Raw genomic sequence first — 13,335 nt, 5'->3', positions numbered from 1 at the left:
TGAGTTTTACTACATGCAGGTCTGTACTCATAAAAGAACAAGGCAACAGTCCCCATAAAAGGATCAGCCCTGCTGCGTCCTGCCAGTCAAGCTGCCACACAGAATGTGCTTTGTTGCTTGGCCCCGGGAACAAGGAAGCCATAGTCTTCCTTGTACCAGCTCTAGGGGCTTTGTGTAGGGGGAAGAGACCCAGAACATTCTGCACACCCCACATGCCTACCTGATCTCCTGACTGCACTCTGGGGGACAGCCCAGCCCCCCAATTCAGAACCTGAAAACTGTTCTCATGTGCTCACCTCCCCCAACCCCGAGTCACTGCGCTCCCTCACCTCCCTCCCAACTCCTCCAGCCGCTGCCTCCTCCCACCTGCAAGTCGAGCTCTTAACTCCACCTGCATTTAGGAATTTCACCTTAAAGGAATTTCATAAAAATATTAATCTCCTTCCACTTCTTCATTAAAAACCCAAAAGTTTCCCTCAGAAGCTCAGATAAATTGACGGTATGATATGCAAAGTATGGTAAATATTTATACCTTAAAGAAAAACATCACTTTTACTCAGATCCAAGAGAATAATACCACATTTGATATTATTTGATGTTATACTTTTGAATATTGATTCAATAGAAATACATGACAACTGCTAAAATTGGTTCTATTCTGTGTTCTCCTTGAACTGTCCATTCTAGAATTCCCACAGAAACTTATTCTAATATGTTTTATGTTTAAACTCCTTTATGAATAATCCTATTATATTTATCAATAGCAAATTGTACTGTCATTTTATTATCAATGTATGATTGATTAACAATACAATAATTTTTCATCTATTTTAAGCACAAAAAGTAGCATTTCTTTGGGAATACACCAGTTAATGAATGACATAGATAAGGCTTTTTTACTGTTCATGCATTACTGATTATTAGAAAGACACTAGGTTTGGTATTGATTTTATTACTAATTTTTACTTTTTATAGATTTTTATTACAGGTATTTGATTTATGTTAAGAAAGTTTAACACAAACAAGGAAATGGTAAGGGAAATTGTTTTGTTACAGCGATATCTCTCACTCATACTTAGTTATACACCAAATATCACCACTATCAAAAATCGTTTGATAGAAACTGTTTAAATTGTATTGGAAACGAGGAGTTAGAATCCACTAGACCTGTAAACAGAAAGCCACTGGCTCTGTCTACACCTGCACCAGTGCTTGGGACTCTTTCCTCGATTTGGTGCTCTGGAGGGTTTTGTGTTATTTATTTTGTTTTCTGGTTTTGTTGGTGTTGTTGGTTTCTTCCTTTTTCTTAGATATTCAGGTAAATGTGTATTGAAACATGTAAATAGATAGTGCACAAATTGCTATTATACAGTTAAGTACACTTCTATGTAATAAACACACCCCCACCTGACCAGCAACCACATCGAGAACTAGAACTGCACACACACTCTCGCCACCAGGCACACCCCCCCCCCCCAGCATGCACACTTCACTCAGGGGGAGAAAGAATGTGAACCAACTTCTAATGACATTAATGACCATCTACACACTATAGATGGTGGGACCTGTTTTAACCCCATGTGAGTGGAGCCAGGCGCTCTTTTACTTCTGACGTCAGTATTACACTTCTGAAATTAACCCATGTTAAGCCATGGAGCTAGAGTGCTTTACATTTGTATTTATACGCGTGTGTATAAATATATACGATCAATGTATCCATTCCTTACTGATGGCCATTGGGGCTGTCTCACAGTTTTGGCTTTTACAAACTGCAGCTTTGAGCATGTCCTTAGGTGAATATCCTTACGCAAACCTGTAGGTATATTTCTAGGGAGGGACTACTGGCTCATAAGGTATTTTCAGCTTTAGAACACGCTACCAAACATTTTTCCAAAGAGAATGTGTCAACTTACCGCCTTTACCAGCAGTGTATTAGAGTTCCAGTGATGTAACATTCCTGTTGACGCCAGGTCTCCTGTCTTTTTATCCTATAAAGTTATACATTCTGATGTGGGATGCAGGGGCATCTATTTGATATTCTGCATTTTTCTCACTGGAACTCTTTACACAATCTTTGTTTGATACACATTCTTCAAATATCTGTACCCTTTTTAAGTTTGCCTTTATCAGGCTCTCAAACATATGTTTTGAAGAATAACAGTACTGAAACTTAATACAGTCCAATATATCTACGTTTTCCTTTGTTATCAGGTTTTTTTGTGAGCTTGCAAAGTCTTTACCTGACCCAGGCTCATGCAGGTGGGCTGGTGGAAAAGGGGAAGCTGTATTTTCATAGAAGCTTTATGTCTCACCTTTCACCTTTACCCTATAATCATCTTGCCTTGATTTTGTCTATGCTGTGGGGCGGGGATCCAGATTCACTTTCCCATATGAATAGCCAGTTGAGCCATTTACTGAAAAGATCTCTGTCTTTTCCCTCATTGGGCTGTAGCGTCACCTTTGTCGAAATATCAACCAATATTGTCCTGGGCTCTGTGTTCTCTGCCATTGGTCTGTCTTCCCTTGGACCAACACCACCCCATTTTAAAGCCTGTGCCTGTATAATAAAACCAGGGTATCAGGTGTGCTGTGGAAATGCGTTGTTTGTGAGTCAGGCCTCTCTGTGTGAAGAAGTTTGAGAAGGATTGAGAGGAGGCACGCCCTGTGCTGGAGAGTCTGCTCTGGCAGCTGGATCTGAAGGAAGAGTGAATATGGAGGTTTAGGGTTTGGAAATAGGTCTCCTTTCACTTTCCCCTCTGACAGATCCTGGAAACAACTTGCATACCTTAGGGTTACGCTTCTCCAGTTTGAGGTCACTGCAGACAAGGCTCTGGAGAGTCCAGCCTCTGCCACCTGCCAAGACACAACTGCTGTGACTCTCCCCACCACACCTGTTCCACCAGGTGCACTGCCGGCTGCCCCCTGCTTCCCGCACCCAGCTCTCTTTCGGGGGAGCACCCTTCCTTCCCCCAGTACGACACATACTCAATCTTAAGTCATATGTTACAGCAAATCGTTCTCGATTGGATCAATGAGAGACTCAACATGCTCACAGTGAAGGCTTTCTCTGAAAGGATGCTCTGGGGGAGAAGCCCCGTATGAGCCCAGAGGACTGTGGCTTCTGCTGTGCATGTATGTGAGCGGGAGAAAGCATGGTACATGCACCAGGACCCCCCCACACACACACATACACAAGGACACAATCCCGGGATTCCCTGGAACGTGGGCTTCAGACCTCAGTGGTGAAAGAAAAACAAGAGGGATGCATGTGAGGAGGGTCGATGGGGTGTCTGTGGCCAGTGAGAGTACAGATGCCTTCTTCTCCCTTTTTTTACTCTTCTCTGTAGTTTCCAGGTTTTCTACACATTATTAATGACCAGAGCAAAACCAATCAAGTGGTGGCCTGATGGCCACAGAGAGCTTTGTATTTGAAAAGAGAATAACACATTTTAAAAATAAAAAAATAAAATTTAAAAATAGGCTGGAAAAAAGTGAAAGTTGAAAAAAATTTTTTTCAGAACAAAACTTGAAACAGTTAAACCAAGTGCCAGTGAAAGAATCTGCTGCCTTGTGACACAAAAATATATGTACACACACATCACACACCTATGTACATACACACACATATATAAACACACATACATATACACATATACAAATTATGTATGTATATATCAATATTATTGTATAAATGCAACACATAAATATAAAAGATTATATAAATCAGTGCATACAAGTTTAACAGGGGATTATTTAGGAAAACTGGAGTGCTTCTGTTGGATTCTTATTGTTTAAAATTTCTTCCCACAACATCAATACTTTGAGGGGGAAAAAAAAGAAAAGAGAACAAAAACCCAGGCTACAGGAGGAAAGCAGGTATATACCACACTTAGGGAGCTGCAATGAGTGTGTACATAGAACTGAATATTTTACTTGATAGAGACGTTTTCATTTCATGACATCAGACATAACAGAATAAGGCAAACCTGAAAAATGAGTGGAATGATAGACTACATGAGGCTGAGCGAGAACCAGAGCAGAGATTCAAGGGGGTCACCACTGGAGGAAGACGGGAATGTGCGGGGGCTGCCGGGGAGGGGGCAGGGCCCTGGAAGCTGCGTCTGCAGGGCTCTTGCTCTGTCCAGGGCCGGCCCTGCCCCTCAGACGCAGACGCAGTGACCGTGTGCGCCTCCCTCAGGACTCACAAAGGCAAAGCTGAGTTACAGTCAGAGGCAGCAAAGCAGCCTGCATGTCACTGCGCTGACAGTTTAGAGAAGACACTTCATTCTTCCTAACAAAAACCTCTCACACTAGAATTCGGGGTTTTCCCCGGGCACCTGCCCAGTTGCCTGAAGTCACGGGTGGCTACTAGTACTGCTGCTTCCACCGGCTTGTATTTGTTTAGTGTTTTCAAAAATAAACACCCTGGGGCTTCCCTGGTGGCGCAGTGGTTAAGAATCCGCCTGCCAATGCAGGGGACATGGGTTCGATCCCTGGTCCGGGAAGATGCCACATGCCACGGAGCAATTAAGCTCGTGTGCCGCAACTACTGAGCCTGCGCTCTAGAGCCCACGAGCCACAACTACTGAGCCCAAGTGCCATAACTACTGCAGCCCGCACGCCTAGAGCCCATGCTCTGCAATGAGAAGCCACCACAATGAGAAGCCCGCACACAGCAACAAAGAGCAGCCCCTGCTCAGCGCAACTAAAGAAAAGTCTCACGCAGCAATGAAGACCCAACGCACCCAAAAATAAATAAATAAATTTATAAAAATAAATAAATAAATTTAAAAAACACCCTTTTCACATTGTCTGTATAAATGTATATATAATTTTACACTGAGTGACCCTCACGACAATTCGGGGAGTGAGGGCATGAGCGGTCCTGTTACTTGTATTTCATGGAGCAGCCAGTAAGCTGGGCCCCCCCCACGGTTAGATCCCCGACCTGTGCATCTCTGAGGCTGCTATTTCCTCCACAGCTTGACAACCGCACTTATTCTGTACACGACGAAAACAACTGGCACCAAGGAAATCAGTGAGAACTCTAGGCACACCAATATATAAATAATGACAATTTTTAAAGAATGTTTTAAAATACCGGTCCATCTGGAAAATGTAGCAAAAGAAAGCATTTTGCTTATATAAATGTTATAAACCAGTACTTGTGACAGTTGTAAGTGAATCAATCTCCAGGTCCAGTGTAGTGAAATTAAATGTTCTTCATAAACAAGCAGGTTTAGCTGAGTCGACAGACTGCTCCGCCTGCCAGTTTACCTCATATTCCTAACTTTTAAAAACAGAAATATAGATTATCTTCTATCACCTTAAAAAAAAACATAACAACTCTAATGGAATAATTTTCTTCTATTTCAAAAAATTCAAGAGAAGATGTGCGGACGACCATTCCCAAGTCACATGGTTAACAGAACTAAGGGCTGACTCGGGTGACGACGCAGTTTTGTATTAAAAATCCCTAAATACTCCTCCTCAGATCAGACCTACTGAAAGCACAGACAATAAAGTTTCTGTGCAGAAAGGATGCAGTTTCTCTATCTTGTGAATATTTCAAAGACAACACAAAATATATCACATTTTACTTGAGAGAGGTTGGCTTTTCATTTTACCATGAGTGATCCTGATTTATTAGAGTCATCCCGTCAGTAGCGAACCAGACAGGCTAACGGTTGTTTTGTATAAGATATTCAGACAATGACAGCATTGCCACCATAAATAAAGCCCTTTGGCCTCCCTCTCATAAATTACAGGTACTGCTCATAAATCTCTGTGATATTCTAACCAGCCCCAAGATGCAGGGATGCAACTGTCTTTTCTTTGTAATGCAGCTATTCCCCCATCACACTCAATGTGGGTAAGTGCTTTTTATTACCAAATTTAGTTCAAGCACATTTAATGAGATCGATAAAATTATGATCCAACGCCATTGGAGTGAAATGATTCAGCCAGCCTCAGAGCTACTTGCATTCACAACCTAGTGCAGCTTTCAGTGTGCCATTAACGTCTGCATCGCTGGCTGGGGAAGGGCACAGCTAGTCTTAGTTCTGGTGCATGGGAAGCAGAAGAACAAGCTGCTTTGGCTTCGGTAAATAAGGAGCATAAAGCGGGGAAACCCAGGGCACCGTGCTGACTTCAATGCACTCCATGCCGTCTAACTTCAACAAGCATTCCCTGTGAGGAAATGCTTCCACAAGGGCTGGGCTGAGATCCTGGAATTCTTAAAGGTAAACATTCTTTTTAAATGAATGTTTTTACCTCAGAGCTTAGCTGAATGATTAGCATGATTAGCTATGAGTTACTTGGAATAAGAGTAGGTAGATGGTTAGAGTTTTGAAGTAAACTTCTAGGGTGTAACTTACAGGCTCAGCCGAGAGACATCAGCATTTCAGAGGCACAGGCTTAAAAAGTCAGGAGACTTTAGAACTCCTGGTTCCTTCTCCTCCAAGACTCTTGACTGAACCTAGACTCTCATAACACTTATCTTCCCAGCATCCTGGGATTGCCAGACTTCTGCTTATCCTTGCGATGACTACCTTTTCCACTTGTGAAGTTTCCAAGCCCTTATGAGATCGGACATATTTTTCTGCCCTGGGCTCCTTGTCATTTTGCTTCTGTGGTCAGACAATAAATATACACTATCAGAGTCAGATCACGGGACACTGAAATAGCAAATGAAGCCTAAACACCAGCCGTGAAACCTCATTTCAACAAGACCCATATTGAAGTAACCTCATCCACTTAGTGATACTAAGTGGCAAATACTGTTCAGAATTTTTTTGCAAATTCTATAATCTAGGTTCCATAAGAAATCTATTTCTAAAATTACATAATATGGCTGATTTTATAATTACACAAAATGAGTCTAAACCAAGCCCTGGAAAGGATGAAAACAGTACTTTCAATCCGAGTGTCTGTGTGTCTGTAGAAAGAGAATGAGAGAGGGAATCCCACAGTGATCTTGCCTTTCTGACTTGGGGGCGTTTTCGGAACTAACTTCACTACAAGTAGCTTTAGTTCATTACATCTTCGTTCAAACTAATAATAAATGGTCTTCCAAGGGGTCTTAAAGAGGAGGGGCCTCCACGCAGCTCTTGTCCCCAGAGACCATGGCCCTGCACTGAGCAGCTGTCAGGTGCTTGGCAAGAAGAATAAACAAGGAAAAGAGGGAGAGAAAATTAAATAACGTCAGACCACGTCACAGAGAGTCTCACTCACTCATTCATCCTTTCAGTCCACAAATCTTTATAAAGTTCCACCCATGAACCAAAGTTACCCTTGAGCAGCTTATGTTTGTTAGAGATTAAACGTGGAGAGAGATAACTCATACAGTCCTGTGCTTAGGGGCCATAGAGAACCTCAGTACCACAAACCCTGTATTTACCGTTCTTCAAGTGTTCTGTTCAAACTTTACTTTCTCATGTTTATCGGGGAGCCAAGGGGAGCCCTCAGTTCACAATTCTAACTAAAATACAAAAAGCTGGACGAACTCGTGTTCAATCTTTGGAAGTGAAATAAAATAAAAGAGATGGAAAGATTATATAGTTGGCCCTGAAAATAATGGGCCAAAAACACATCTGAAATGACAGACTCTGGGTCCTTTAAATAGCTTAACTCCCCCAAAGCACTACAATCCCCAAAGACGTAAAAAGTTTGCACAATTGTGATCTACAGCCTTAAAACACTTTGTCCCCATAGGACGTACGACAGTGAGGTTTGTCACCATCTGATGCTCCCAGAAAGCGGGAACAGCGCAAGCCCGCCCTGCAAAGTGATGCCTCGGACGGCCAGGAGGTGGACCCGGCTGGCGCTCACCAAGCCACTCACCGCTTCGTGGGGGTCGTGCGGCGCCCGGAATCCATGAACACCTGACCCTGAGGTGCTCCGTTCCCTGGGCACAGGGGCAGATCTCAGCAGGCTGTGGACAGGGCTGGACGATGCGGAGGGGCACTTCCCCCTGGGTCACCCGCCCGTCTTGCCGGCTGAGGAATTAAACCACCCTTTGGTCTAGGCTGTATTTTCATAGCTGATCGCAGCCTTGGAAGACAGAGGTAAGTGTCTCACATCTCACACTTATTTTTGAGCTTTAATATATACTTTCAGAAATGCATTTGTAGTTTGCACGATGACTATGCATTTAGATCGGGGTGGCCTGGCCTTCCTTCGTCAGCTTTGCTAACATCTTAACTGAAATCTCTTGTCAATGCACAGTATGGGCAAGAAGGACCCTTAACAGCAGCTACACGTGCAGGACACAGTGGTCAAGCGTCACGGGGCCGGCGGCAGAGGGCCTGACTCTGGCATGGGCCTCCCTGCAGCCCTGGGTGGTCACTCACGCCTCTGGTCAGTAGCTCCTACCTACGGGATGGCAATAGTAACAGTGCTTCAAGTTTGTTACAGGGACTCAAAGATGGAACCCATGTGAAACGCTCTGCACAGTGCCTGGCACAGAGAGAAACTCAACAATGCTGGTGCATAATTGGTCTCATAACACTGTAGTTTAACAATATGATTTATGATTAAATGACTCTGGTCTAGGTGTTAAATGAAAAGAATAACCTGAACTATACCATGAAAATAGAAATAGTTAATAAAGAAACATAAGTACTGTAAGGCCATTTTTTGAGGGACTAAGGGGATAAATATATATCCCCAACATTTTTATATTATAATACAAACACACATATATGCAAGCACATATAAAAATATGTATGTGTATAATTTACTTATATATGTATGCACATGTACATGTGTAAATATATTACATGTAGATGAGTACAGACATACATATGTGTAAATAGACAGATAATTTATGTGTAATCTTAGATGTTCTATGATTGGGCTATGTACAGGTTATATAAAGCTATTTCATATTATTTTAACTTGCTCCTTCTTTCCTGAAATGTATACACATTGCAGTTAATCACTTAAAAGTACTCATGGAGCCCAGGGCATAGTAGATCCTTAATAAATTATTAACGACAAACTTGCTTCTCTAATAGCTTTAACTGAAAAAGAAAAAAGCCTCTACATATTGGGACTTCAATGTTGATTTTGTTTGTTGTTGGAAGGTAATCTTAATGGTTTTGTTTTCTCCTGAATGCAGAGGACGTGATACATATCTACTCATCATTTGTCCAACTAGTAGACATGGGCCATTTGTACCGATAACTCTCCCTTGCTTTATTATGGCTCTATTATGGCTCATATCTTCAATGATCCAAATCCAGTCTCAGTAAATAATTAAAATGAAAAGAAATGAGGCTCACACATCTGCCTTGGAGATTTGTACGACTGTGGACCGTATTCAAACTGAAACAGTTATTTATTACAACCTTCATTTTAGTAAACCCAAGGGTGAAATGAGCTAAGTTTATTTACCATTTACATTTACTACTTATCAAAGCTGAAGTGTTTCTTATCTCTTGAGGTTCAGTGTACTGATGTACATATTATTCAGTTGGTAAAGAAGCTTATGAAACTGTCATACCAACACAGGAATTGGCCTTTCGGAAATATACATCTCAGAAGTTAATAGTAACCAAATTTTTTGACTCAGAGGTAAAGTTTTATGCTTACTCGGCTCAATTTCTTTAATTTAAATTAAGTGAAAAAAACAACTCCCCCTGAAAAAATTAAATGGATTTTTCCAGGCTTTGAACACCAGGGAAGTTTGAGGAACTGTCCATTTCTTCCTTTTATAAAGTCTAATAAACAATGGGGAAAATATTTGAAAGTTTGAGATGATACTCAGAAAATTTAAGGTCGATTTCCCATTTTATTATAAATGTATGTTTTCCTGTCCTACTGAACAAGTAGCAGTCAGTATCAAAAAAGGTTTTAAAATGCAAATTGATTTTTCCCATTTAAGAATCATTTAACTGAACATACTATATATTTCTCAGCCTGGGAACCTCATTTGTATGTAAAAAGCAATTGTGTTATTTAATTTTTTTCACTATAACTTTAAAGCTGTTGTACATCTAGATGTGCATTTAAAACAGAAAAAAATCAAATATATGTATAAATTAAGCCACCTTACGTGCTATAATATTATGCTTTATTTAAACATGAAGTAGTTCTCTTAATTGATATAATATTTGCCTTTGAACTGCCAAAGGCCTCTCATTCCTGATTTTTCCAGAAAATTTTAGACATAAATATACGTTGTCTTTGAAATCATTTGGTTCTGCTACGATCCTCAAACAAAAGGTGACTCCCTCCCCTACCATCAGCTATTGAATACTTTTTGGAATGAATTACATGCTAGATTAAAGACGCACCTTTTTTTTTCTGTCTCTGGTCTCAGTTTCATAACATAGAAGACTTACAAATCATGAGAGAAATCAATTCCAAGAGGCAGAACAGCACAGAGATCAGGAACAGGGCTCTCTGCTCAGGTTTCCTGGAACCAAATCCTGACTTGGCGACTCTGTCTGTGAGTCTGGCTACCTTAACCCATCTCCTCCTGGTTTGCATCTAAGTGATGTGATACCAAAACTGCATTCCTCATAAGGATTAAATGGGTTAATTTGTGTAAGGCTTTGGGAATCCAGCCTGGAAGATACAGGGGTCCAAGACTAGTCTTACATGAGCTACCATCCATGTGGTGTGAGCACCTAAACGTCTAATAGTCATCAGACTCATCCACCAGCTGGGTCACGTTCCCAGGTGGACTCTCCATAATATCTGCCTTTTGGAGAAGTGAGTTCAAAATAAAGAGCTTGCGAATTTTATCTTAATCACCATGAGAACTCTAGGGAGGATTTAGGCAGCGAAGTGTCATGTTGTGATTTTCATATGCTTAAAGATGAGTCGGCTGCTATGAAAGGAGATTGTGGGGGTCATTTCATGGGTGTGGGTGGAGGTGACTTGGCGTGCACGGAAGTGACCTGAGTGGGCAGATGTGCTTCCTGGGTGGAGGTGATGGGACTCTATGTAATGAATGTGGGACGGGAGGAGGAGAGGCAGTGAGGAGGGGCTGAGGGAGTGTCCAGACTGCTGTCCTGAGCTCCATCCCCCGCCCCTGCATGTGGGTAGCCCAGAGCATCCTCAGATGCACAGCCTGGCTTCTGCTCCTGTTCTCCCTTCTGTGTTCTCCTTTGCCGCAATCTCTGGGCGTTTCTCAGGACTGTGGGGATTCTCGTATATTCTCTCCTTACACTAACACCACTTACCATGAGATCTATTTAATCCTGAAACTACCTCTTTGCGGCCAGTGGAATGCACAGCCTTGGCTCACCACAGCGCAGCGCATCCCTAGGCAGGCCCTGGCAACGTCACAACCACTGTGCTTTCGTGACGCCCAAAGCATCAGTACCGAGCCAAACGATCACCGCACAGCTTTACCGGTGGCAGCAGGGGACCTCCAACAGGGCCCTTCGACTACAACCAAACACTTCTCCAGATGCTTTTATGACATGACCAATCAAATGTATTTGGTTGCAAATTGTGAATTTTGTATATCTCAGTTACTTACTTTGTATTAAGTCAGTAAGATGAAGAAAACAATACCTTCTCCAGAGGACTACTGTTATCATTGAATGATGTAACACAAACAAATGTTTAGAGTTACCGTTCAGAAAGGTGGTTCTGATTATCGCTATCATCCCACCAGAACAAGCTCAGTCTCTGTAGCAGCGCCGTCTCCTCCATAAAGACTGACCCGGGGCTTCCCTGGTGGCGCAGTGGTAGAGAGTCCACCTGCCGATGCAGGGGACATGGGTTCGTGCCCCGGTCCGGGAGGATCCCACATGCCGCGGAGCGGCTGGGCCCGTGAGCCATGGCCGCTGGGCCTGCGCGTCCGGAGCCTGTGCTCCGTCCGCAACGGGAGAGGCCACAACAGTGAGAGGCCCGCGTACCGCAAAAAAAAAAAAACAAAAAAAAAACTGACCCCAGTCCAGGCACACTCGTTACTTCCCCTGTGTCTGTCACCTCTCCCCACAGTGTTTACATCAGGCCATCTGTCTAAGGCCCCGTGCAGATGAGCAGGCAGATGTCCTGGCAGAGCAGGGATGAGTTAGGGCGTGTGCAGGCCTCCCCCTAGGAGCAACTCCCTGGTTGCCCTGTGCCCAGAGGAGAGCCCTCACACACTTTACTGGTGGAATCCAAGACACGTTGTCTGCTTCCCTCTCTCTGAAACTCTGCTTCTCTCTTTCTCTATCCTCAAATCAGGACTTAAAAAGCTATGCTGTGCTTCTTTTTTCTCACAATTGTCATGTAGTTAACCCTTGTGCTGAATTTCTATGACGCCAATCCACTTATTGGCCGATGTAAACCACCTGCTTTGGAATTCTGGAGACCCGGCTCCAGATGGCAAATAAGCATATGAAAAGATGCTCCAAATCAAATGTCACTAGGGAAATGCAAACTAAAACAAGGAGACGCCACTACACACCTATTAGAAGGGCCAAAATCCAGAGCACTGACAACATCAAATGCTGGCGAGGGTGCGGAGCAACGGGAACTCTCGTCACTGCTGGCGGGGATGCAGAGGTGGGAATACAGCTACTTTGGAAGTCAGTTGGGCAGTTTCTCACAAAACTAAACATACTCTTATCATATAATCCAGCAACCATGCTCCTTGGTATTTACCCAAAGGATTTGAAAACTTATGTCCACAAAAACCTATACACGGATGTTTATAGCAGCTTTATTCATAATTGCCAAAACTTAGAAGCAACCAAGATGTCACTCAGCAAGTAAATGGATACAAATGGTGGTTCATCTGACAATGGAATATTATTCAGCTAAAAAGCAATGAGCTATCAGGCCATGAAAAGACATGACAAATCCTTAAATGCATATTACTAAGTGAAAGAAGCCAATCCGAAAAGGCTACTGTGTGATTCTAACTATATGACAGTCTGGAAAAGGCAAAACTATAGAGACAGTAAAAAGATTAGTGGTTGCCAGGAGTTGAGGGGTAGGGATTGTCTCAACAGTGCCTTACTGACTCTCAGGAATGCAATAATTATTTGCAAAAAAGAAAAAAACAGGTTAAAATGATGGCAAGGAAAATAAAACGTATGGAGGAAAGTCGATTATTTTTTGTAAACATTTATATGTTCATACCTAAAATGTTCAAATAATTTTAACATGACCAAAACACTATACACAAAAACGTCGATATATTAATATTATAATAGAAGCCCATGAGATCTATTTTGCAAATATCTTAAGAGCAAAAATATTGTATATGTAGAAATACTATGTAGTTTTCAATTTTTAGAAACTAAGCAGATTATTTCCAATTTGAGGCAGTTTTGTAGAGCAGCAATGAAACTCTTGGTATAAATTGTGTGTGTAGGCATGTACGTG

The 13,335-nt window shown here is 42.3% G+C and overlaps 1 protein-coding gene across 1 annotated transcript in view; it reads right to left on the bottom strand.

Annotated features, from left to right (window-relative positions):
- CSMD1 (CUB and Sushi multiple domains 1) overlaps positions 1–13,335 on the bottom strand; it is a 1,813,702-nt gene that overhangs the window by 66,481 nt on the left and 1,733,886 nt on the right. The window lies entirely within an intron of this gene.

Source organism: Phocoena sinus, chromosome 21 (assembly GCF_008692025.1).
Source record: "Phocoena sinus isolate mPhoSin1 chromosome 21, mPhoSin1.pri, whole genome shotgun sequence".
Classification (NCBI taxonomy): domain Eukaryota; kingdom Metazoa; phylum Chordata; class Mammalia; order Artiodactyla; family Phocoenidae; genus Phocoena; species Phocoena sinus.
Note: the sequence above shows the minus strand (reverse complement) of the source record. Positions and strands in the feature narration are given on the sequence as shown.